Source organism: Accipiter gentilis, chromosome 23 (assembly GCF_929443795.1).
Source record: "Accipiter gentilis chromosome 23, bAccGen1.1, whole genome shotgun sequence".
Lineage (NCBI taxonomy): Eukaryota > Metazoa > Chordata > Aves > Accipitriformes > Accipitridae > Astur > Astur gentilis.
Genome location: NC_064902.1, coordinates 11,906,206 through 11,928,722, shown reverse-complemented (window position 1 = coordinate 11,928,722; position 22,517 = coordinate 11,906,206). Strand labels below are relative to the sequence as shown.

The following is a 22,517-nucleotide window of genomic DNA, read 5'->3' as shown; positions in this document are numbered from 1 at the left end:
TTCCCCGGTCTGAACCGCTCTTTGTAGTCCCAAATGCCAACTTCACCGTTCGCGTTTAGACCTGCGGCTCTTCGGACTCCGGAGCCGCGCCCGAAAGGTTTGAGTCTTTCGGATAGGAGCTCGGAGGGGCACCCGAGCCCCTTGCGTCGCACCCTCGTTCGTGGTAGGGGCAATTTATAAATACAGCATACAATGTATACACGCATAGCCTAATAACGCACCTGATCGCCAGAGATTATACGCAATACATGTGTTGCTACTGTGTAATCTGAGCTCGGTATGCGGTACTTGCTTATGAAAATTGCCACAGCAAGGTTCCCTGAAGTTAAAATAGCTTCCCAGCCTTTAGGCATCCCGATACCGAGTTTTGTCATTTAATCCCGGTAAGTGCTTAGCATTTACTGAGCGCTTTTAAATTGCTTATATTAAGGACACAGATTCAGGCCTTTTACATTTCATCAGGATAGCGTTATAAACCTTAGTTTTTACATACCTACATATACTTAGAGGTCTCAGGCCTTTTTAAGAAGAGGCAGCTATTAACAATATTTTTTTAAAGCTAGGCAATGTGCTCACTGCGTCCAAACCTGGAAACAAAGGCTGAGGAAAGGAAAGAAATATACGCTAACAATCATAACAATAAATGCAAAACCTCAGAGACGACCCATATAAAAATAAAAAGGAAATCAAAAGCAGATTTTTTCCTCTTTCAGTGTCATTTATATTAAATGCCCTAGGGGAGGGTTTAGTTGTAAACGGCAGCAGCAAAATTGCATATTCCTGTAACTGCTATTGTTTGAAGAAAAACCCAAACCCATCATTTATAGTAGTTGATAATGAGCGAGGCTTTGGTCAGATGGGGTCTTAACCAGAGCCCTGGGAGCTGTACTCGGAGGTCTACAATTTGCTAGGCCAGCTACTGTCTAAGCACGGATGGGTGGAATTAAAGAGCTATCACAAGCCAGCGCCAGAGTTGGAAGAAGCAAGGGCATGCATATTTATTTAAAGGGTACAGATCAGATAATAACTGGATTAAGGAGAAAAAAAAGAAGGAAAGAAGCCTCTTCCCCTGCTCACAGTTTATCTGCCAGGAACACTTCACTCTGCTTCCCTACAGCCATCCATGAAACCTGATGCCAGGAACAGGCTCCTCTCCCCCTGTGGTGCTGGGAATATCCGAGTTCCCAGGGCCACGGAGAGGTGGGGAGAGACAAGGAAAATGCCTCTTTCTAAAATTCAGGATAAAAATAGCATCGCAAAGAAAATGACCTTTGCTGGGACGCGAGGGCGAGCTCCTGTCTGTGAGAGCCTGTCCTGGTCAGACCAGAGATATGATTCCCTCGACACCCCATTAACCTCCGCGTAGCTAATACTGGCAGCAGCCGGACTGCGGTCCAACCTACACTCTCTGCCAGGTCCAGGTTCTCACCACTGCACAGGAGCGAAGGATCAGCCGCCCCCTCCTTCCCTTCTCCCCAGCTTCCCTGAGCCCCCAGGAATTTGAGGACATTTCTTCTCATAGGTAGCACACCCTCCCTCCCCCGTCTCGTGATAACATCATAAAAATGGATGAGAAGCAACTGCTGACTAGTTACCTTATTAGTTTATGGAGTTTGAGCCGTGAATGAAAAGCCACCTGAGAAAACCGGACTGGGTCTGAAGGATTCACCATGCTGATATCCAACCGGTATACAGGGCTTTAGCAGAGCAATTACTGCATACTGGCTCCCTGTGAGAAATCAAAGGGATGTCTGAGCATGCAGTATTTATGAGACTGTAACATCTTCTCTTGTCTCGGTGGAGTGAAATACGTTTTGGAAATACAGTTTAAGCTAAATCACCTTCTTAATAAAAAAATAGAAATACAATTGGTGAGTCTTTACACTAACTCAGTAATTGCTTAAGCCTTGTAGGGAAAGGTGTGTGGTTTATTAAAGGCTGAGCCCTACTTAGCTTAAGCATCTCCATTGACTCACCCACAGGAGTATAGAGCAAAGGATTACGCCTTCAAATAAGACAAATTTTAGGAAAAGAATCAATTGCTGGAATGACAGAGAAAACATGTATAATGAAAACTTGCTATCACAGCAAGGGGAGAGAGAGAACGGGCTAGAGAGAAGAGAAAGGAGAAAGTAGGATGGATGGGAGACAGCATAGCAGGCTGGCATGTGGTTCTGGTGGTGGGGTAAGGGAATGAGATAGGATTTTCTTTGTCGTTAGGCTTTCATCCACAAAATGAGTTTTGAATGGATCATATCCTGTTGGCATGCAAAGGTAAATAGACTGTATGAGATCCTTTCACTCTGCTTGACGGTACCGTGCTCTTAAATAGTAAAGGAGTATTTTTGTGTGAGAAGTGGATTTGATGGGGTGTGGATGCTAAACCATTTGGGATTCTGCTCACCAGAATCCCACCACAAAGGGAACTTTTGCTGACAAGAAGGAAAAAGAAAATAATAGAGGAGAAGGACACAATAATAAAATATCTAAGAAGTATGTAGTTATGGAAGAATCTGCTCCAACAGAAAAACGCTGGAAGTTACAGTAGTCAGGGAGCAGCAGGAGAGAGCAACAGACAGTGCAAGCGAGAGAGCACATGGGAAACAATGGGACATGAAGCATGAAGAGGAAGAATTAAAATCAAGTGAAAAGCAAAGAAGCCAATGCCACTAAAGCTGTCAGTTTAGAGTCACTATTTTGGTTTTGCCCTTCTCTTTGGCTTTTTTTTTTTTTTTTATCCCTGCCCAGAGTCCACTCGCTCAGCTTTACCTATTTGTGTAATCTGCCTTTGCTTGCCTGTTGGTATTCCTGAATAAGACATGTACGGGCGTGAGACAGGAGTGGAGGCTGGGATAAACTGCTTTCTTTTTCCTGTAAAATAACAATTTTAATGCCTGGCAGCCAAAAAAGTAAACTTGGTGTCAGGCAAACCAGACTGAGGAAGAAAGTGTTAAAGGACAATACTTTATTATTCGGTTAAGCTTAACAATATCAGGAGAAATTATAACTAGCTTGGCATTGGTCTGCAATTCTGCAGTCTCATGTACCTCTTCACAAATTAGCGCCAAGTGTAATGGAGAAAGCTTGAAGGGTTAGTGCAGGGATATCTGAGCATCACAGAAATTGTTTGCAGGCTTCCACTGATTTGTGGCCCATCAGTAATTTCACTTTCCCTAATCAGTGGGAATAGAATTATTAGATTAAGCTACAAGTGGGTTAGTACCCCTAGACACAAACTACAGTCAAGTAATAAAGTATTTTTACCATGTAAATGAAAATAATTAGTGGTAAAAATAGTCCTCATTTTTTTGTAGGTATTAAAAATTCTGCAAATCCTGCTGCCATTAGAAGTCGCTTACAAAGCTGTGACTGCAGACAGTAGCTATATGAGTGATCGGTATCTTGCCTGTGCTCCTTATTTGACAGGACCAAAAATACACACTTAAAAATACACTCTTTGAATATAGGTTTCAGTCCTTTAAACTGATGTATAGAAGATGACCCATCCTACATAGATGCTAATTTGAGAGCTGGTTGTTTTTAATTACAGAAGCAATACATGTTTTGTTTGCTAGTTCGTTTGGGTTTTTTAATTAAAAAGAAGAATATTAGTACCAGATTCTCAGGCATTCTTAGTACAAAATATAGAAATGGCATCCTCCAAAGGTAGGAAATTCAAAATGAAAGGTGGAAATTCCGCCCTAAAGTTTTGTCCGTAGAAGTCGATAGAGTTATCCTAGCGACCCTCTTGCTTGAGAATAACTCAGCCTTGGGAATAAATATGGTTTTTATAAAAGTCTGGAACTGTGTAACCTTAGCAGTGTCCCAGCACGGGAGCTGATCCGCACGGGGTGCTGCAGAGAACAGCTCGCTGGTGGATTTTCTCAGGTGCACAAGCCCTTGGCTGACAGAAGTTGCAGTGAAGTATTGCAGGTCTCGGGCACTAGAGGGCACAGCCACAGCTTCCCTCTGCCCTGGGAGCATGTGCACACGTTAGCCCTACCAAACTCCCCTTCTTCCTGATTTTTTTTTTTTTTTTTATCTTTTCCCCCTCTATCATGCGAAGGTTTTCTTTAAACATTTGTCCCTTATTATCTCTGCGGCCCAGTATTGGTTTCTAAATAAAAGTTTCCTGTGCTGGTGTATAATTAGTCCAATTTTCCCCCTGGATTCACCCACATCACAAGAATAAGCTTCAGTGGTTTATACCCTGGGCAAGCACATTGCTGCAGCACTTGAAGGGAAATCCTGTCCTTGTCACCGTGAGGACAGACAGATTAATGAGTCTGTTACGGGATGGCATTTCCTATTTTACTCCGATATGACTGCATGTAGCTGTATTACTATTCATAAAATGTTGGTCACCTCAGTAGAAACAGGGTTTTTAGGGCAGAAACGTAATTAAAAGGCATCTTAAAGGAAAAAGTTCTAAGCTTTGAATTTCAATATGCATAAAAATCAGAATAAGACAACACCACACATTTTTTTCCGGATGGAATTATGGTCTCAATTTTGAGAAGTACCTGACCATTCCTTTTCTCATTTCTATTACTAAGGATGAGTGCATAATCCACTTTACAAACCCAGCATCATTGTATCAGGACTAAATAATACAGCCAAAAGATACAGCTATTCTGTCGTGGTTGGAGTGGTGTTTTATTTTGGTAGCCAAACTGGAAGCATTGACTGGCGAGGAGTTATTATCGTGCCGCCTGGTTTTCTTGCTGCTTTGCAATTGACAAAGCATCATTTATCATGCTTTGCATTCCAATTTTTCCTTTGCATGTTTTCCAGCTCATCATAACATAATTATGTTTCTGTTTCTTCCAGCCAGGGGCTGATACTTTCTTTTACTAAGACAACAGCTGCACTGCACAACCTTGATGAATCCCCATAAGGGTAAAATGTGTCTGTAGTGCTTGTTTCTGCCTTGGCAACCCAAATGTTCAAGCTCTTTTTTATGACAAATGCTGTTCGAAAATGCACCCAACCCTGATGCTTTCATAGCATTTCTCAAAATGAGAAATTTGATATTGTAATTTAGACTTAAAATGTTAAATATCCTGCCTGGTTTGTAATTTTAAGGGCTTCTTTTGTAACATTTCTTTTTATAGTGTTTATAGGTTCATAAACACTGAGATGGAATTGTAGAGGGCCACAGTTACTGACATGCAACTTATTTTTTGAATGAAAAAATTGATTTTATGTGTGAAAATCAGCACGATCTGGAGGTCTGCTTTATGCCCCTAAAAGGCATCTTAAGGGAGCTTTCACGGTACAGGTGAATCATTCCCTTACTTGGCCTCAGTTGGCCCAGCCACACTGCAACGTAAAGGTAATTGTATCAAGCTCATCTATGAAGTGCTTTAACTGCTAGTGATGGAAAAAGCTGTAAAAGGCACGCAGGTTTTTTATTATTACTTACTGAGATATTTTATTTAACTCATAATTTAGTACTTTGAACCTGAGATTTCAAAGTCCTTCAGAAAGGAAGGATAAAATTTTATGGGGGGAAATCAGGGCAGAGGAAAGTAGGGCTCAATGCTGGAGGCAAGCTGAGGGCAGAATCCATTCTTAATGCTCCTGATTTTGTTTACCCAGTTACGCCATTATTAACTCCCATCTCATCTTGAAATCTATCCATCAGAGCACTGTGAAGAACTGAAGCAGTAACTTTTTCAGTCATTAAAGATTACCCAGATTTGCAAGTATAGGGAATATTGGGTCCTGGACAAAACCACAGCCTGGATAACTACATTCTTCAGGGCAAAATTTTCCCTACGATTTCGCTTTCCAGCCTAATCTCCTGGATGCTATTACTGCTGTCACCATCACTTGAAGATTGGTTGTATTTATATATAAAAATTACAATAATTCTGTACACAGAGGCAAGAGTTTTAACTCAAATGATCAGTCCTATTTACATCTATGTGTGCCGTGATCTAAGGATACTTTGGGATATTTGAGCATGAGGGTGTCTGCAGCAATATTTTGGTTCTGTCCACCACATTGGTTACCAGTGTAATTGCCTGAAAGGCTCTTAGATGTTGACGGAAGCTACCCCTGCCCAGCCAGGGCTGACTTCTCCTATCCACAAATGGTAAGTATAATTCTGGTGTTGCTAGAAAAGGTAGCGGGCTTGTTGTTTTGGATGTGCAATGAACACATGGCTCATGAGAAGAGCTTGCCGTGTGCTTTTTCTCCCTTATAACCCTGTGGCAAATTCTGGCAGATTCTGCTCAGATATATTTTAGATTTTTTCTCATGTATCTTTGGTTTCTTTACTCAATCCACTCACACATGTTCAGTGTAAGATGTGCATTTTCTTTCCGATTCATGTACAGTAATTACTTCCTAACATCTGCCTAACAGATTTTGTAAGAAAAGTAACTCTGCAAATTTTAAGAAAAAAATAAATGTATGAAATCTTTGAAATCTCTATTACTGGGGTTTGTTATCCACAGCTGACTGGATTCGTTCCCAGCCAGGAAGCTGGTTCAGCAAAACAGCTGCATTAGCTATTTAACTGGAGGCCTGATTCTGCTCTTGCTCACACGGATGTAAATCAGGAGTAGCGCTAGACAAAATAAAGAATATCCCCAGAGCAAAATGCATGTCGGAGAAAAAGCAAGCATTATGGTATGGAACAAGAGAATTCTAGCAGATAACTCTGCCATCCTGGTACAGGTGTGAGGCAGTATCTTAGTGTCTTACAGAAACCTTACACCACATAACACTGCTTACTCCTGGGAGCATTCTCCTGTCTATATATTGTGGTAGCACCAAATGGCCAACAAAATGAAGGCCCAGTTGTGCTCGGTGTTGCACCCTAATACCATGAATTCACACGTGACTTATTCTGTACTAAGCACCACATTCATTACTGCTTGCATCTGGTTCATACTTGTTCCCTCTCGGTTATTTAATTTTTACAGTATCTGCTACAATTTACTTCATACCTTCTAGTGCAGGAGAACACACTCACTGGTTTTCCTCCCAGGCAGAATTAATGCGTGTACTGATTAATGCAGAAGTACACTTTGAGAAAGGGGATGTGAAATGAGGAGCATTGCGGTGAAAAAGGGGACAAAGCATCCATAGGCAAAGTATTTCCTATATAGGATGACAATGCTGTATATCAGGACAACAGAGGTTTGTTACCAGAGCCTCATGTGCTTTAGAGATGGACATCTTCAGTCCTCGAGGCCATTAAACCCTTTGTATTTGATCTTACTGTAAATGAGCAGCATGTGCTGTTAATAACATCAAAAGTTATGGTATCTGAGAGTTCACCACCCAACCCTCATCCTGTTTCCTCCAGCACAAGATATCTATTATATCTTGGCTACAGTCATTGATTCTCATGTAGCAAAGGTATCTGTGGTTTTGTTTGTGCCTTGGCGTCACGAGCATCTGCAGTTGCTGTGGGCTGATAATGTCAGTTCAGGTTCCTGCTACAGACCTGTCGGTGGGGCTGCCTGGACGCCGGCACATGGGAACCTTCCAGTTCTCAGTACCATGCTTTGATACCAGCATGTGCTGATTGTTTTTACTTGTTGAGTTTTCCTAGTACATTACTGAATCTTCTCCAGAGTTAGAGTAAGTTTTTAAATGGAAGCCTAAAGTTTGGAGATGCTACCCTTGCAGGCACAAGAGGAAACACTCAGCTCCTGGATGTAGATATCTGCATGGAACTCCATCATTCCCAGACCTTGGGAGGTTTTGAGGAGGAGGACAGCAGGGGGAAGGCTGCAACATTCAGCACCTGAGCCAGAGAGCATAAAGCATCTCTTTCCTTCCTCTGCTGTGAAACGTGTATGAGACATGCTGAGCAATGCGTGTGTCCTCAGTCCCACCCCGAGACCTGTGCCCGGTGCCTCAGCACCCGCGGGGATGGCATTACAGCAGCATCTATGCTTTGGTTTAAAACGGGGATAAACTCCTAGCCTTTGGTTTTGTGGGGCTCAGTCTGAAATGAGAAAGGGGTGAAACCAAGCAGCAATGCCTGCCTGAGTCCGAAATCTCCCTCTGCAGTCCGGTTCAGACGCATACCCCAGACCACACCCCGGCAGCGTAGCTCTCTGCCACGGCTCATCTGCCTCCACCTCTGCCCCCAGTTTCAAATCTCTTCAATACGTTCTGCAACAAACGAGGATTTCTGGGGCAACTTCGGTAAGATCAGAAAGATTTCCTTCTGCTGCTTTGAAATCTGTGAGCGTGAATGATTCATTCAGCACAGCACCCATTGCCCATTCATATCTATCTGATGATCAAATATATTTTTAATTATCAATCTGAGATGATTTTTTTTCCCACTAGACAATACCCAACTGTATTGTAAGAGCTGTTGGGATTGAGCCAGAGAATTTGGCAGCAAGATATGGAACATTTTGGATTTCAACACTTAAGAACATATGGAAAGAGGTTTGGAAGATTGCCACCTGGGGTGTAACTTGGGAGATGCTACATTTCTTCATCCTTTTTTTGTGGACAGAAGTAGAAGAAATTTTACTTTTTTGAAGGATCCTAATTCCTATTCATTATCTATGATGTACTGCTGCTCTAGAGTAAACCACTATGCTCAGTTGCAAGGTTTGAGCAAAATCAGCTGCATGTCTATGGGCAACTGTAGATGGGCAATTAAAAGGCTGACAGTATTGCAGATCCTTCCAAGTTTTTACCTCCTAATTCATGAGATCCCTCGCAGGTGAGCTCACAAAACTACAGTCTGGTGACTCAGATCATGGGGTGAAAGAGGCTATCTGGTGCCTGGCCTGAGCCAGGATGTGCGCCGTTTACTGAGGTCTTTGTGGATAAGGCCCTGGTAGGTGCTCCATCCTTCTTGCTCCCTCTGTGACCATCTGTCTCCCTTTCATCTTGAGCACCCATGGGTGGATGGACAGGCTGTCTGTCTGCCTCTGGTACACAGTTCCATCATGTGGCTTGGAGCTCTGGCACTACGCTACAAATGTCCATCACCTTTGGGGCAGCAGGGGAATGGGAGAGAGGAGCCACCTCCAGCTCAGTGCTCAGGAGTGGACATGTACGAACCAGCATCATCTTTATACCACTTTAGGGACACATGCCTCATGCCCATCATGGGAGAAGGCCGTGTCTCTCAGAGTTATTGCCTCTTTGTCAGAAAAGTGATGCATAATTTGCTTCATATTTGGTAATTCATTCATCATAACCGCTGCATAAGAAAGAGTTTTTTAATGCATTTTTTTGCGGCACAGTTGTGTACCGGGTTGGGGGGCTGCAGCAAATGCAGAATTTATTGGAAAACACAAACATGGATACCCTTCTTAATTTGCACAATTGGCACATGGGCCCTGCAGCTCAGTGAGTACCAATTATTCTCTCTGACTGGTAGGAAAGCATTGTCATCCTAGTGTAGTGATGAGGGACGAAGACCAAAGAGTGGCAGGGGCTTGTACTGAGTGACAGATAAAGTCACAGTAGCCAGAATTATGGTATTCTTTGGTGTCCTGAATAGTAAATCATCCAATTTTGCCAAGACTGCATCTGAACAGCAGGATGGAGGCACCCTGGGGCTTTTCCCTCAATCCCTGTCCCCAGTAGCTCAGGTCAGGGCAGGCTGCAGCTCTTATCCCGCCGAGTGCTCAGGTTTCCTTTCCCTGAGAAGAAGTAAGAGTAATGGGGAGGAGGTGTATGCCAGCTCTGCCTTCGGCAAGGAGCTGGAAACTAGCCCAGGTACACATTCACTTCTGGGAATGGGGAAGCACTCTCAGACCCTGTATTTTGGTTATAGCCCGAGTGTTTCTTGCCCACAAATTCACTGTGGCTTTTTATCTTGCATTTTCATGTGACAGTTTGTTTCAACACATGCAGCCAAATAATGACTAGACAGGGCAAGTTCCTGTTATTTCTTTGCTAACTGCATGCCGAGGGTCACTAAGGTATCTCTAGGTTACGAAAGGGGTAAGTGAAGGCTAAGAAGATGACCTCCAGGAACAGGAATTGATCATGGAGGAATTGATGACAGGAGGAAAGAGCATCTCCTCCAAAGGCATTCAAAGACCTGAGGCAATAGCTCCCAAGGACTGACCATATAAGTCAGGAGAGCAAAAAAAATAGGCAAACCACAAATCTTTTAAATTGGATTTATTTTAGAAGGAAACCTCTGCCTTTCTGAATAAAACCTGGGAAAGACTGGGTGAGCCTGGACCACTTTTTAGCCTTATATCCCAAGGCAGTAACATTTCTGAATCAGCTAAAATCTGCTTCAGAATGTTTTTAATGTTTTGCTTGCTCTTGCAGTACATACCCTGAGAAACATTACTTATTTCTACCTTCTGTGGCCATAATGGCCCCAACTTCTGCTATTCTGAGGACGCACTTCCCTTCCTGAGTTTCACTTTTGGTGTCCATTTGGAAATCTTTTCGACCCTAACACAGTTATATCCATAATTTTCTTAGAGAGATTACAAAGCACTAAAACTAATGTACAGAACAGCATTTCCACAAACCCCATCCAGTTACATGCTTCTTTGCATCTTCATTCCCATCTCTACTGATCTAAAAGGAGAAAAAAATGCTCTCCTATCAGCCCATTCCTTCTGTCTGATTAACTGGAGGCTATCACAGGTCTTTCTTCACACTATTACAGTTTCATTTCCAGAGAAAAAAACCTGGTGGATGTTGAGGTCCTGGATTGTGGCATCACTGAAAAAAATAAAATCAGGTTTCTGTTTATACCAAAGGGCCGGCAGTACCTTCTTAATCAGGCTGTGTGTTCATTGGAAATCAGCAGATATTTTGCCCAAAAGCATCCGGCAGTACAACTCACTAATAACTGCTTATCAGGGGATCAGGAGGAAAACCCCAGAAGAAGACTAGGTGCAGCTAGAAGCACTGGCGAGTAGTTGACTTTGTGGGCTTTCTTCTGCCTTTTTTTTTTTCAGATCGCCTGAATTTGATGGAGGCATTTTCATTTAAAAGACAGAAAGACCTACAAATTAAGCAACATCGAGCTCCTAATGTGTGAAACTGCAATTTGCATACATCATGGCAGCTGCTGAGTCGGTCCTTATTACCTCTGCTGGAGTGTTAATTTAGCCACAACTTTCTCATTTATTTAAATGAAAAAGCAGCGGGTGGGTGGCATGCCACATTATCTGTCAGGCAACCTGGGAATCAGGTTGACAGAGCCAGAAAGAGATTTCAATTCAGAGGGACTGCAGGGGTGCTGCGCCCCGGACCGGTGGTCACAGGCGAGCTCAAGATTGCCCTTGGCCTGCTCTAAAGGTCAACACTTACCCTAAGAAAAAAAAAATATCAGTGTTGTATTTGGACTAACATAAGAGAAGAGATAATAGGATTAAACTGGAAATCTCTCTGTTTCTGTTTTTTCTCTCCCTATGTATCCAAACTGGCACCATATATATGGATATGATAACCAAAATATCATTACTGGTCCTAACACAATACAAACAGAATACTCGCCATCGGTAGAGCACCTAGTGTAATGCGGTCCAAACCCAATATCAGGGCCCGAATGCACTCGGGCTCTCTGCCCAAGCAGGAGGATGCCAAAGCTGCCCATGCGGGATGTGCCAGGAGGAGGGAGCCGCCGTGGCCGCGAGCGATGCCGGTGCCGGTGCCGGTGCCATCACCGCTGCAGCCGGCCTGGAGGTGCTTCCACACACAGCTGATGCCAGCTGGATGAATGGACATCCCAGAACTACCCACATGCGGGAATTAAAGCAAACGTGAGGTTCTAGCCCCAAATCAGCGGCTGCCTCGCTCTGCAGCACAAGAGGCTGAGGGCCCCGGGGAATTGCTGAGCCGGGAGGAGGGAAGAGCAGTGGCCACGCTGGGAAGCCACGCGTGGGCACGAAGTCAAGCGTGAGGCTCTCCTCTGCCGAGCTACAACATTGTGCCACCGTTTAATGACGTGTCTGTGTAAAACTATGTATTTGTCAGCGGAGAACGAGCCAGAGCAAAACTGCCGAACCACAGCAAGAGTGACAGAGGAGGTGAGTTTAGTTCAGCGCGTTGGTTGCAATGTTTCAGTGGCAGCAGAGAAAAACCCCATCCTGGTACCACCTAGAGTTTAACTGAGCTGATACAGGTCTCTTCTGAAGTTCAGCTATAACTGACTGTGGCTTGTGGGTCTGCTCATTGCAAACCACGGCGTAGCTTCACCCATGGACAATCTGCATGCACCCGCCCGTCAAAAGAGGTTTTCTACTTTCAAATGAACTGTAAATGTTGCGTAGCTGTTCCCAAAGTCTGTACTCAGAAAAACACACTCTAGGAAACTGGTCAGACTTTTTCTTAAAAAGAGAGTGTTTTTCCAGAAGGTGAATCATTAGCAGCTGAGATTTAGAAGGGAATGTCTTTGTTCATGCAATGCCAGGATGTACTATATGACCAGTGCCATGCAAGAATTGTTCTAAAACATGAAATTCAACATAGATTTCCTAAACACTGACATATTTGCATCAGATGTGTCTCTTCTCTGACACCTACTTCTTATAATTGTTTTAAAATGCACTGTGTTAAAAGATCACCCATTTGTTGTATTACCACAGAAATTCTTCCCTTTGCCATTAACTTAACGAAGTTCAGCAAAAACTTTTGTCTTCACCCACTTCTCAGCCATTCATTTTTATAATTAAAATCACCATGACAACAGATAATGATATCAGAAAGAAAGGATTACAACTTAATTACATGAAGAAGGTGAAAACGGGCTTGGCTTAAAGCAGAGAAAGCTTTTAATTCTAGCAAAAAATATCAGGGGCCTGATTCACTGCTGTGTTACTCCGTCGGTATAATTACAAAGTGTTGCTGAGAGCTACCCAGCAGTTGCCCTGCTGTGAGATGGGGTGTCATGGTTAATTCAGTGAGGTGCAAGAGAAATATTCAGAATTTCATGAGCAACAAAAAGAAGTTTGTCTTAAAAGCATTAGTTAGTGTTTTTGGGAAGCAGCCTCATTATAGACAGTAGCTGAAGAAACACACCCATAAAGGAAACATGATTATTATGGTAGTGGAGTGGTATCATATAAATAAAATTCATTACCTAAACACTCCATGTTAACCATCGCCATACTATAAATTGTTCCACATAACAGGAGAACAAGGCAATTTAGGGAATATGGTCCGTTTTTATCACAGCTGTGGCATTTCATCAGTTCACCGTTCCATCTTGGCTTCTGTGAAAGCTATAGTATCAGATTGGATATTTTTATTTCTAAGATAAAGCTGAACTTTTAATAAGAACAATCTGGGAGTTTAGACAACATATATCTTTGTAATCTGATCTATCGAATTTTCTGACATGAGTAAACTTTAATCACTTTTGATTTTTTTCCTAGTTTTGTTCACAAATGATATGAAATATGCTTTTTAAAACAATGTGCGTCTTAAGTTTCCCCCGAAAACGAACAAACCGCTATTAACAGTTGAACATTCCTGAACACTCCCCCTGTGACTTTTGGAAAAACTCTGTAATAAAACCATCAGACTAAAAATCTAGATAAAGAAATAAATTTCCTTTTCAATTTTCTCAGAAGCTATTACGATCAATCAACCAATTAGTACAGCAAATAAATTAATGTAATTTAAAAAAGAACATTCTGAAAACACCTTAATGTCTTTCTCAGCTAAAAGTAGAGGCTCAACATTAATCAGTTTTATAACCCTAAATTTTGCTTAATCTTTTTTCCATCTTTGCTTAAACATATGGAGATATAAATAGTGTATTATGGCCCTCTCTTTTCCCCTTTAATTTACAGAGTACAAGATCTGCAGCTGATGTAAATCTCTGCAGCCCCACTATTCTGGACCGATTCAGTGGATCTGTTTCTGATTTGCATCAACACCAACAAGAGGAGAGTCAGGCCTTATGTCTGATTAACATACACATGGAACACTTCTATTCATTCAGGAATCCTTACTTGACGCACGGCTTCAGCTCTTAGCGACCTAGCAAGGGCAGGAGAAAGAGTCTGGGGAAATTCCTCTCAGCTGTAGACAACGGCCGTGGTTTTGAGGGTGACTTAGATAGGGTCAGCTAGCAACAGCATCTCCTCCGGTTTGGTACCCGGACCTCAGCGGTGGGTGGGAGCCAGTCTGATCATCGCCTACGCTGGATCCGCTCCAGCCGCCCAGAAACAACCGCGACAGAGAGATGTGCCCGGCCGTCTGCCCGTGGCAAGGTCCGGTGGGGTGGGACGTAATTCTTCAGGTGGGCTACAGACACAAGCGGTGGCTTGTGCCATCCCACAGAGGAGCCTGCCGCTTTCTAGCGCTGAGTCTGGCAGGCGGTGGGGCCAGGCAGCATACGGGCAGGGTGAGGAGAGCAGCACCGGTGCCAGTCGGCTGCGTCCCGCTGTGCCCCTGTGCGTGACATGAAAGCAGCTCCCGGTCCCAGCCAGGAGCCCAGGGCGGGCTATTTATAGCCCTGGCACCTCTCTGCTCACCAGCAGCTCCGTGCTGCCGTATGAGATCCCTGTTTCCCTCTCCCACGCGCTCTCACAAGACACCTGCCGCTCCCGGCGTCGGAAAGGTACATTTAAATCCTTTCCCCCCTCAGAGCAGGAAAGAGAAGGGAGTTTGGCGCCGAGATGGATGGGCGATGTGGAAGCGCCAGGGGCAGGCTGCTTTGGGTTGCTGGGTGCGTGGGAAACTTGGGGGCAGGGGGACGTGAATGTATGTCTCGGGGAACCCTTAACGATACTGGAGAGGGGGCCTATACGTGGCGATGCAGGGTCAGCTGCAAGGCAGCTGCATGGGGAGGAGGCTGTAGGACCCGTTGTTGGTGCCAAAATTGAAGCCCTCTCTGTTCCTCACAGCACCTGCTGTCCAGTTCATGAAGGAAATGTAAGAGATTAATGCCAAAGTTAGGATGGGAACTCCCGAACAATAGCAAACTTGGGGTCTGGCACATCTATATGGGGTTTGCCAGCCATGTGGAAATAGGATCAGCCTGCGGATGCAGAAATTTCAGTGTCTGAGGTCTGTGCATGGCGGAGGCTTTGCATAATCCACAAGCCTGCAAACATCTAGACTTGCTTCCAGTAAAGAAGCTCAGAAAAACTCTTGCTTCTCCCATCAAGGTATCTATATGTGCCCGGGACTGATCCTTAGCATCAAGAGGCTGAACGTTTTTAATATGAGAGTTCAGTGGGGATTTCAGATTTAGTAGGTATCAAATATGTGTGTTAGTGCAGGGGCCATTTTGAAGGTGGTGCTGGGCTGTTGCCATGGGTTGCTATGAATTCTCTTTTCTGTGGGTATGGACATACCCAGATATTTGCTTGGCAGTGACTGAAGTTGAAACTAGAGAAGTTTATGGGGAAGGCTGGATTTGAACAGTAACTAATGGAATGCTGACGTCAAGTTATAAGGGTTTACAACTTGCAATTTACTTTAATTTCATCGCTGAGTGACAGGGATATTACAGCTTTTACATACTAGCATTTGGTCACCAAAGGGACACATACTTCAGAGTTTTATGTGAATATTAGCAATTAGAGTTCACAGTCTTTTCTGTTGTAAAAATGCAAATAGAGCCTACTTTGCACCAAATTATTAAATTACTTTTCTTTTAATTGTGGTACAGTCCAATTTACATTGTCTGATATAATTGTTCCAGAAAGTAAGCCTTTCCTATACTTGCCAGTATGTTTAGATAAATGCAAAAAGAGAAACCTCTAAGACCTTTGCCAGGCTGCTCAAAGAGCTACTGAAATACATTTTAGAAATACATTTTCCTTCTGCTGGCATCTGTCATTGGATATGTAAAAAACTTGTGCATCCTCCTTCTGTGAATGAGCACTTTGCCATTTCAATTAGTTCTGATATGTAAGAAAAATGATCTGCACATGTGAACTGTAAAAGAAACGGGTTCTGTATGTATATATTTAGCTTCTATTCTTCTCGTGCAATTAATGCACATAATTGGCTCAGACTGAGATTTCTTTACAGGCATTTGTTTGTGAACAGAGCCACATCTATTTTCTACTTAAATCGTGGGATTCTTTTGACTGACTTCACTGAGCTTTGAATCAGAGTAAGATTAAGGTCAGGTGAAGGCATATTTGAAAAGATGACCCACAGGGTCTTTCATTTTCAGCTGCTTTGATTTTTTTCATGAATCTATAACAGTTTAAAGAAAAAAAAAATATGCCTGGTATTTGCTGAGATGGGATCAATATTAATCCAATCCCACATCTAGGCCTCTGTCTTGGCAGTAAACGGAGCTCAAACTGTCAAATCTTTCCAGAATCATAAACTACCCAAAGGCTTTGAAAACTGATCAAAGCGTCTTCAGGTCTCCGATGGTCAAACGTGCTCCCAAACACAGTTTCTGAAGCTTTGCAGACTGCTTAAAATCTCACCGTTAGGTGTCAAGCTCCTCGTAGCCCAAAGAGCCTTGTTAGAGTCCCATTTTACTTCTATTTTAAATTAAGAGCCACAAAATGAGAAAGAAAACAAATAAGCTACTGCAGAAAGGACAGGCTGTGTCTGCAGCAGTCTGAGTGGAGATGACTGCGGTCTCTCCTGGCAGCGGGATGCATACAGCAGCAGGGATGCAGGGATGCAGGGATGCACGCAGGGCAACACAACGCTGCCACAACTGTCTACATCTATAGTAGCAGCCTGTCTTTTTGCACCGAGAGCCTCCTTTTACGCCACTTGCAGACTGTAACCGGCTAAGAAAGGTCCCGTGAGCATGCCTAGCAGCACACGTCCCAGCAGGAGCTGGCCCATGCTTGGGTATCATGAGGCCTCAGACTGCCTTGACACAGGCTCCTCAGTATCAGATGGCGCGTGGAAAAAACCAAGGTGCCGCAGGCACTGAGGGAGAAAAACAGTTAAAATCTCTCTCAGAAGGATTGTCATACTTTATCTTATATAGGCCAATGATGTAATTTGATTTGTAGTGTGCGCAGTTTCAAAACCTCAAATTTCCTCTTTCCCTGCCAGCAATAAATCGATTCAGATCACCTGAAAGGTACCTGCTATGGGGCTGATCCTGAGAGATTGATAGGGCTGAGCAAGGAGAGTTCTTTCTCTGTCTTTAATGGGAAGGAGATCACGTCATCTGGCAAACCTTTTAAAACTGCCTAAGCAATTTAAGGCTGAAGTTTTACCTTTAAAAGTGATGCAAACACTGCAGTTCCGAAATTGCACAGTGAGATTAAGTAGGACTTGGACTTTTAACTTAATTAGATGCCTTTGAAAACCTGAAAATCCTAGCAACTAGCAACAGAATATGGAAAACTTCTAGGAAAAGGTACCCTGGCTGCTAGTAGTTGTGTGATACTGAGACACATCCAAAAGCTAAATGTCTAATTGTCACAGAGAACCATTTATTAAAGACACTTACTTGTATGCCCTCTCAAACCATATAGACATAAATTTCCTAAAAAGAATTGGATGTTCTCCCACTTAATGCTCTGCCACAAGTTTGTATATTTTATCTGGACAGAATGGATGAAATTAATTCAAGAAATAATATCTAAGGCAAAGCAAGAAAGTAGGCGTTCCCTGGGACTGTGAGTGACCTTTTCAGCACAGATCTCTAGCCACAGACTTAGAAATGCTTCCCAGTCCGACCACCAATAACTATTCTTTGAATCTGCTTTTTTCAGCGAGTTGGGAATCTAACCTATGTTGATTTAGTCCGTTGATTTCATCACACTTTGTTTCTAATGTTATCATGTAGGACCATATTGGTAAATTAACTCAAGACAAAGTATCTAACTTATCCCCTATTATCCCTGAAAAAATGAAGAAAATTAGATTGGATTGACACAACTTGTTCTTGATAAATAGGTGCTATAGCTGATTTTATCACCTTATTACCCTCTAAATTCTTATAATTCAATCCTGTAATAATTTCTTCCTTCATCTTTCCAGGTATCAGAATTAAGAGAATAATTCCTATTATCCTATAGATATAGGAACATCTATAATCCCCCGGAAGCTTCCTTTCTATATCTTACTCTTATTATATCTTTTCCTTATATCAAGATTAGCATTATTATTTGCCCTTCTGGAGCACTGCAGGATCTTTTGCATGGTTTAAAACCTTGATCTTAAATGCCAGCACAGCCTTCATAATTAAACCCCGAGCTTATAACAGTATTATCATCTGGGTACTGATTTCTGCCTCGCTGTGGCTGTCAGCCAAATGTCATAATGCATACAATTAACAGATTTGCTTCTCAGCTTACTGATAACAAAGGAAGCACAAATAATTCATAGGCAGAGGCACCGGTTCTTTGATGTGACTGAACTCTGATCCTTTCGGCACCTGAAGGGAGGCCGGCTGAAGACAGGGCACCCTCATTAAGGCAAAGAAGGAAAAAAAAAAAAAAAGCAGAGGAGGAAGAGGAGGATGCAGGAGGTGCCCCCTGCGCCGCAGCTCGCTGCCCCATGCTGGGTGCTGTGACCTCTTCTGGGCCAGGTCCCGCAGCTCCCACCCTCCCACCACGGCACCGGAAAGAAGAGATTCCTTGGGACTGGGGGAAAAGACAAGAAAAATCTATGTCCCAGACAAAATAATGTCTCTAATTACGAGGTAGCTTTTTTTTTTTTTCTCAGAGGTTAAGGGAAATTCCTGATGAGGTACTTCCATCTGGTTTACAGTCCCTTTGCGCTGGGGCAGTTCAAAGAGGCTGCAGTGTAACTGAGAATTGAGGACAGCATTTATTTATAGTTTGATAGCCTCATAAAAGCCATAGAGCTGAGCTCACAGCAGTGCGCTTATTTATGTTTTGAACGGCTCACGCAGCACCCTACTGCCTTGCAAAACGTATGCTGTAGCTCCTGCATAAAATTATATATGACTCTTCATAAGGTTCATGACACAAAGGCGAAGGAAAAAAAGTGAAATTAGACTAATGTATTGGTTTTGTTTGGCAAGGTTTTGGTAGCGGGGGGGGGTTACAGGGGTGGCTTCTGTAAGAAACTGCTGGAAGCTTCCCCTGTGTTCAAGAGAGAGCGAGCCCATATTAGCCGGCTCTGAGACGGACCCGCCGCCGGCCAAGGCCGAGCCAATCAGTGATAGTGGTAACGCCTCTGTGATAACATTTTTAAGAAGGAAAAAGTTGGGACGGAGGAAACTGCCGCCGGAGTGAGGAGTGAGAACATGTAAGAGAAACAAGCCTGCGGACACCAAGGTCAGTGAAGAAGGAGGGGGAGGAGATGCTCCAGGCGCCGGAGCGAAGATTCCCCTGCAGCCCGTGGTGAAGACCCTGGTGAGGCAGGCTGTCCCCCTGCAGTCCAGGGAGGTCCACGGTGGAGCAGATATCCACCTGTAGCCCGTGGAGGACCCCACGCCGGAGCAGGTGGGTTCCCGAAGGAGGCTGTGACCCCGTGGGAACCCCGCGCTGGAGCAGGCTCCTGGCAGGACCTGCGGATCTGTGGAGAGAGGAGCCCACGGAGCAGGCTTTCTGGCAGGACTTGTGACCCCGTGGGGGACCTGCGCTGGAGCAGTGTGCTCCTGAAGGACTGCACACCGTGGAATGGACCCATGCTGGAGCAGTTCGTGAAGAACTGCAGCCCATGGGAATGGCCCACGTTGGAGGAGTTCGTGGAGGACTGTCTCCCGTGGGTGGGACCCCACGCTGGAGCAGGGGAAGAGTGTGATCAGCCCTCGTCCTGAGGAGGTGAAGCGGCAGAAAATAACGTGTGATGACCATAAACCCCATCCCTGTCCCCTTTGTGCCGCTGGGGGGGCTTGGTGGTGAAATCCGGGAGGGTAGTTGTGCCCGGGAAGAACGGAGGGGTGGTGGGAAGGTGTTCTGAGATTTCGTTTTACTTCTCATTACCTTGCTCTGGTTGATTTGTAATAAATTGAGTATGTTTTGCAAATTGAGTCTGTTTTGCCCGTGACGGTAATAGTGAATGATCTCTCCTGTCCTTATCTCGACCCGCGAGCCTTTTGTTATATTTTCTCTCCCCTGTCCAGCTGAGGATGGGGGAGTGATAGAATGGCTTTGGTGGGCACCTGGTGTTCAGCCAGGGTCAACCCATCACAACTAACAAACCAGCTGATATAAAAATTAAAGTAGCAGCCAGAACTGGAGGAAAATTAACAGCCCGGCTCTGAAATAAAGTAACATCAAATGAAGATTTGCACCCGAAACTGTTTTTCACAATAGAAGAAAAAAATACCCCAAAACTCCAAATAAAGCAATAACTCTGATTTCAGCTCCTGGTAACATTACATAGGATTTGAGCCCTGCACTGGAGGTTTTATAATGACAACCCAGCCTCTGGCACAATCTCAGTATAGTGTCTCACTGCAAATTATATTTGTATCACATCTATCCTTTCTTTTAATATCAATGTACCATCTTTTTTCCTCTGTAACCCAGAGGGGAAAGCAAAGCAGTACCGTTTCATTATTACCCTTTAATAGTCTTTCCAGTGATATAAAGCAGAATATTAATATCCTTCCAATGACCTCACCTAAACACTGCTAAAAGCCAGGAGGGGAGTGGCAAGTTTGTAGCTAATGCACAAGGATGAATTTCTGAAGTTAATGAAAGGATTTCACCCCTGGGTTTTAATCCTGTTTTCTTTTTTAACCTTTTAGCTTCAGTTTCCTCAGGTGTAGGATGGAGAAAGTAGACTTACATACAAGTTGACAGCACGATTTTATTGAGTACGGTTCAGTCAGGAGCTTGGTCTGCCCTCCAAACAAGGAGATGAAGAAGGTACATTTGTACGAGGAAAGGCAAATACCGTCTTCTTGACGGCGTAAGGTGACCAAGCTCTGCCTATAGCTCTGGCTATAGGGGAAGCAACGCGGCTCTGCAGAGCCCGGCGAGGTGGGCGAGGAGGAGGTTGGAGGGTTGCAGTGATCCTGCCTGCAAGGTGGAGAGTCCTTGCACAACTCAGCGCAAGGGTGAGGTGGTGGCTGGGTACGGACCAGCCCCAGGAGATGGGCGGCCACACCGCCTACCGCTCACAGGCTGCAGGGGTTCTGCTGCTGCCGCTGGGGAGGATGCCCCGAGCCACCCCACCAGCTTTGTGGGCGGCAGAGGAGACCTGGGTGCGGGTGGGCAGGGTCCCTCATCATCTGCGTAGCGGTCCGTCAGGTAAGCTGCGCTTAAAGGAGTACGTTAACGGCATGAGCTACACCGTTCTTTAAGGTTCCTACGCCTCACATCGTAAGGAAGAAAGAGAGGAGAAAACGGCTGCGAGCATGTTGTGCCAGATATCCTGATCGCTGGTAAATGAACACATAAAATTCACAAATCTGCTGAACGGTGTAATCAAAGACAAAGTGTTGCTCTTAAGAAAGCTAAATTAACGGTGAAAGAAAACTTAAAGGTGACCAGCAAAGGAAGTGAAATCATAACTCAGTTCTACACGCTGCTTCTTCCTGATCTGTACAAAAGTCTGGGAAAGATGATGATGATTAATCATCTCACTTGTTCTTCACATTAAAAATGCACATTTTGTCCATTATGGAAAAGCTGGAGGATGTGTGAAGCTCTGACATCACAAAAGAGAGAGGAGAGAAGTTGATAATTTTGGAGGAAAAACCCTGGTTAGTCAGACTGCTAAGCAGGATTGGGGTCTTGTAGGTAGTTATTAACACTTTCATCCAGCTGGAGAGTGAACGGCCTGGTTAAAGACACTACAGCTCATCTCTTTCGAGATATGTGTGCTTATAATACATGATCTTTGAGATATGGTGTGGTTTCTTCATCAAAATGCAGTGAAGATCAAATATTACAAGGTGATAAAATAGCACAAGGGGAAAACAATAAACTGGCCATTTAATTATCATGTAGGACTAAAAAAAAGGAACTTTTTCTATTTCATAAAAGCCTTCTACTGACTGTAAAGACTGCTCCAGAGGCAGTCGATGCAGGATTAAGACCTACATTTTCTCAAATGCAGTATTTCATTTCAATGTAGCCAGGAAAAAAAAAAAAAAAAAAAAATCTAGATTTTGGAAATACCATCGCTTTATTTTTTGTACTAAACTTACTGCCTTTGATTGATTTTTAGAAGTACCATAAGAAGAGCTCAGAGCTTGGCTCACATTCAGATTATGAAGTTAATGTTTTGTCTTCCAAATCCATTTTTAAAATCTGGTAATAACCCAGATTCATTTCTCAGATGTGTTGCTTCTAGTTCCAGATTTGGAATATGGAAAGAATTGATAAAATCAAGGAAATGCTAGTCTTCAAGCATGCCTGGCTTTTAATTTAGCACTCAAAGTGAGGAATCTATATAATTTGCTGAAACGGAATGATGACTACTTCCAAAGCCAACTGAACAGCTAAAAGAGTAGGTCTGAGACTGATGATATAGCTGTAGATTTCCTTTTCACCTGGAAATAACTATAATATTTTTTAAAAATCCATCTATCTAGATCTGTAGAGAAATCTGGACTGTTTGTGAAAATACCTTCAGGTGGATTTGAAAGAATTTAATATACACATTTTTTACGCTGATACATATTTCTTTAACTGAACTAAGGCTGTTCCTTGTGCTTCCAGGATTTGAGAAAA

General features: G+C 43.6%; 1 protein-coding gene across 4 annotated transcripts in view; it reads right to left on the bottom strand.

Moving 5' to 3' along the window:
• MGLL (monoglyceride lipase) overlaps positions 1-22,517 on the bottom strand; it is a 122,458-nt gene that overhangs the window by 67,994 nt on the left and 31,947 nt on the right. Inside the window, exon 1 of one of the 4 annotated variants that reach the window (XM_049827071.1) lies at positions 1,596-1,727. The exons of the other annotated variants lie outside the window; for them this stretch is intronic. The gene's annotated coding sequence lies outside the window, so the exon portion shown is untranslated. Of the gene's footprint in view, positions 1-1,595; positions 1,728-22,517 lie in introns of those variants that run through there. 4 annotated transcript variants of the gene reach the window in all.